We start from the raw sequence: 4,812 nt of genomic DNA, 5'->3' as shown, positions 1-4,812 counted from the left end.
TGACTTAAATGCATTAAATGCCCCATTTTCCCCAAAATCGCCCCTTAAGGGTCTAGACCATCATTAATCACTTAAAAGCTAGTGATTAAGGTCCAACAACACTAGCTATTACACAATTAGGGTATTTCATACCCATATTTCCCAACTAGGTCAATCATTAGCCCTTTGACTAATTTAAAGTCAAAACACCCATTTCGGGCCATCCACTAACCCATCTAACACCCATTTACTAGTTTACTAGGTGTGCTAGTGATTAACTAACCAATTAGGACCCATAAACATCAATTAACACTTTGAAACCCTAGGCTAGTTACCATTGAGTCTTCATGACTCCATCTTTCCCAAGAACACCCAAAATCACCAAATATGGGTTTTATGTTCTTCGTTTACCCAAACCCTAACCCATACATAAATCAAAGTAAGGAAATCCAAGTTAGCACATACTACTACAACCAAAACGTAGCTAGAGAGGAGATGGACAACTTTAGAACTCGAGCTAAGACCCAAAACTAGCTCCTCCTTCCTTGGCTTAAGCTTTCTCACACAAGAATCACACTCTCTCTCTAAAATTGAAGTGGAAAAGGATAAGGTTGTTGGAAATGGAGTGAAAGACTCCCCAAGATCTGACCTACTGGCCTCAAACTCGTCTACAAGTGAAATTACCAAAAAGCCCATCAAAATATCTGATTAAAATAAGAAGAACCCGGCTACAGTAATAGTGCACTGCGCGCACCCTTAGTTGTACGCTGAGCGCACCTTGCCCAGTTCAGCTTCTGACCTCCGTTTAAATACACAAGGTCACCCGTACTTCATGTACTCTATATACGCTTATGTACAATAAATAATCGGGTCTTACAACTCCCTGGCTTTCTTTCACCAATTAACCTTGCTAGGTTACTTACTTCTTGTTCCAAATTTTGGATAGAAGTTTGTTGGTGTCTGAATGATTGTGAGTTTTGTTCATTAGTTTGTTGTTGAGATGCAACAAACTGTGCTTGGGATTCCATGAGCTTTTTCATCATTTCCTCCAGGTTTGGCTTTTTCTCGTCGGTTTGTGGTGGCTTATTAAGAAAACCGGGTCTTCGCTGATTGTTAGGACCTTGTTGGTTATACAAGTTATTGTTGGGCCCATTTGGATTGTATGGGGTGTTGTAAGGTCGGTTGAAATTATTCCTTGGCGGTTGATAATTATTTTGATTATTTTTTCCCGACCTTTAGTTCATGTAGGAAACATTCTCACGTTGTTCCATTATTTGCTCAACACCGAAACAATCTTTCGTCAAATGTGGTCCTCCACACTGCTCACAACTAATTTGTATTGAGTGAATATCTTTAGTCATCTTTTCCATTCGTCTCTCGAAAGCATCTATCTTTGCAGAAATGGAATCAAAGTCATGACTAGAATCGGCTCTAGCCGCTTTAGATGATCGAAGGATATCTTTTTCCTGGTGCCACTCATCTGAGTGGGAGGCAGTGTTATCAATAATTTTGTGAGCTTCAGTTGCAGTTTTCTTCATAATGGAACCATCAGCTGCTATGTCGATGTCTTTTCTTGTAGCAACGTCGCATCCTTGGTAGAATATTTGCACTATTTGATAAGTGTCTAAACCATGCTGAGGACATCCTCTCAACAACTTTCCGAATCTTGTCCACGCCTCATATAATATTTCATTTGGCTTTTGCGCGAACGTAACAATTTCTTCTTGAAGTCTCACGGCTTTTGATGTCGGAAAGAATTGTTTAAGAAATTTCTCAACTAAAACGTCCCATGTATCAATCGCTCCTTCGGGTAACGATTCTAACCAATCTTTGGCTTCTCCCTTTAAAGTCCAGGGAAACAACATGAGATAGATCTGTTCATCCTCAACTTCTCTGATTTTGAATAGAGTACAAATCCTATTAAAGGTTCGAAGATGTTCGTTTGGATCTTCTTTTGGCGTACCACTAAATTGGCATTGATTAGTTACCATGTGTAGGATTTGTCCTTTGATTTCATAATCTGGTGCATTAATATCTGGTTGAGTAATGGCATGACCTTGGCCAGTGCGTGTGGCTCTCATTCGATCTTCCATACTTAGAGGTTCCTGATTTTTCATGATTGAATTTGTTGAATCTGAATCACTAGAGGATTCTGATTTAATGGTTTCTTCCTCGACAACCTCTGGTAGAATAATTGGTGGTTCCGGAGGAAATATTAGTAGTTCAGGATCTCTGAATTGTCCTTGAATATCCTCCGGGTTCTAAATTGTGAGGTCGGGTTCAAAAAATGGATTATCGGAAATTTGAATTGGAGTACTTGTTTGAATGGATGATGATTCTAAAGAAAAATCAACGGCGACAATATTGACTAGATGTCTTGATCGAGTTACAGGTGGTGAACGTATGAAAGGTGGTGAACGTTTTGCTAGGTGCATTCACTGAATATCCTATTAGTTATAAAGATAAAAATTATTAAAGTTATCAAATTAATAGACTTTTCTGATTTTGCCCACGTTTCGAATAGCCAATAGATGCAGCAGGTAGCTAGGACCCTTTAAATCGGAAATCCACAACTCGCCACTAACAAATCCAACTATTACTACGAACCAGAAAATTTGGATGTCTATCAATTTAACCGCTTAAAATAATTTTTCATCGAAATTTAAAGTTCTTTTTTTTTTTTTTTTTTTTTAAAAAAATTTCTTTGTCCTAAAAACTAGCGTGTAGAAATGAGAAAGAAAAAGCGCGTCGAAAAACAAAAGAACTAAAGTTTTACGTCTAAAACTTAGCGTAAAAAAAATCTTAAAACTAAAAGTGGCGACTAAAGGTCTAAAGGTAATAAAACTTATAATGCAATTCTAAAGGAAAAACAACAATTATTTAAAAGGCACTAAAATCTATAAACTTAAAATGGCGTCGCAAAATTTTAAAGCGCCTAAATTCTAAATCTAAAGAAAAAGCACTTAAGGGATTTTACGGCAAAACTAAAATTCTAAATCTAAACTAAGGCAAATAATAGTAAGGAAAACTACTCTTAGTGAATTTAATTTTTATGTTAGAAAATTACTAAGTCTATATATATATATATATATATATATATATATATATATATATATATATATATATATATATATATATATATATATATATTTTTTTTTTTTTTTACACGTGAGCAAAAGCAATTTTCAAATAATGCAAACTAGTTAACTACACCACTATCTAATAAAAAAATGAAATACTCGAACAAACGTTCATATGCATGAATCTATCCACTACTTGCAATTAAAAGGTAAGCATGGGAATATAATAATTATTATCTAACCACTACTTTATATTTATGAATTGTTTGAGAATCTAAGATCATGACTTGTGGGTAACAAAAAGCAAGAGAAAGATTTGGCTAATTAATTTGTCCCAACTATAAGTCTATAACCCAAGGTCCACGGCTGTAAATATATATATATATATATATATATATTTTTATGCAGGCTTAAATTGGAAGTGCAGATTCAAAATAAATAAATAAAACTTTAATAAAATTCTAATAACTAAAAACATATAAACAAATTAATAAAAACTAATAAAAAAATCTAAAATACTTAAAATGTAAAAAAAATAAATAAATTATATAAAGCTAGTTCACCAGAGTATTATTTTTAATCTATCATCTCACATGAGTGTGGGGAGGGACACAAGAAGTCAAACACAAAAATCAAAGATTCTTTGTCTCTAATTTCAATTAACTAAATAAAATTAATATATAATATACGTATTTTTTTTACAACTAATTATTTATCTAATTAAAAATCTAAATTAAAATTTATCTAAACTATTACTATTCTAACAATAAAAAGGAGTTTGGTACTGTAATTGTGAATTATCGTTACCTAAAAATTATGTATATTACAAAATATAACTTAACTACTTAAATATCTAAAATAACCAATAAAGACACAAAAAGTGTCCCCGACAGCGGCACCAAAAACTTGATGTACGTTTTAGTGTGTATGAAACGATTATCAGTTTTATATTATTTACTACTGGAAATCACCTAAATTAAACTAAAACACAATAGGCAAGTATACCTATCGTATAGTAATATAGCTAAGGTAAAGTCCGAGAGGTCGATCCATGGACACTTTTATTGGGTGCTTTACTAGGTTATCTAGGTAAATTAAGTAACTAAGTTAGATTTAGTAATATATAGTAATTTTAGTAACTTTGGGGAATTTACCGTTTAACGACCGGTTTATCTTTTTAGCTTTTCTTTTTAATTTAAACAACAAGATAATAAATTTAAACTAGATTATAGCAATGAAGTAAATAAAAATTAATGCGGTAAATAAATAATAAAAGAGTATTATGCTTATTTAACTTCCGTAGTTACGATGTTTGACTTTTACTTTTTACTTTTTACCCTGGGTTAATTTTCCTTTATACCCGTAGAATATTTAATATGTCCACCTGGAGTTGTCCAGCGCAGTGACATAATGACAAGCATCAAATGCGAGTGTCCTCGTCATTTTATCTTGTAACCACAGTTAAATATTCTAACTAATTACTATTTAGATGGTTTGACGCGGTTGTCATGTATGTCAATAATTACACCAGTTGTCACTGAATGTAACCCACCTTAATTTTAACTAGTCTTTTAACCATTAATCCATTCACGTGTTTGTTTCAATGAATAATTTACCATATATATAAATAACCCGTCTTCCGTGTCTGGTCAACGTATTTGATTATTTATACGTATAGTAAATTATAAATAGTGGTAATTTAACAAGTTGTCACTTAATTATTTTACCATACCCATTAATAGTTAAAACCCTA

At 32.8% G+C, this 4,812-nt stretch overlaps 1 non-coding gene across 1 annotated transcript; it reads left to right on the top strand.

The window, feature by feature from the left end:
* Positions 1-1,605: 1,605 nt before the first annotated feature.
* On the top strand, positions 1,606-1,712 carry LOC139856683 (small nucleolar RNA R71). Its single transcript, XR_011762148.1, has one exon. It is a non-coding gene; the product is annotated as a small nucleolar RNA R71 (small nucleolar RNA).
* Positions 1,713-4,812: the final 3,100 nt, after the last annotated feature.

This window comes from Rutidosis leptorrhynchoides, chromosome 6 (assembly GCF_046630445.1).
Source record: "Rutidosis leptorrhynchoides isolate AG116_Rl617_1_P2 chromosome 6, CSIRO_AGI_Rlap_v1, whole genome shotgun sequence".
In the NCBI taxonomy this organism is placed as follows: Eukaryota; Viridiplantae; Streptophyta; class Magnoliopsida; order Asterales; family Asteraceae; genus Rutidosis; species Rutidosis leptorrhynchoides.
Note: the sequence above shows the minus strand (reverse complement) of the source record. Positions and strands in the feature narration are given on the sequence as shown.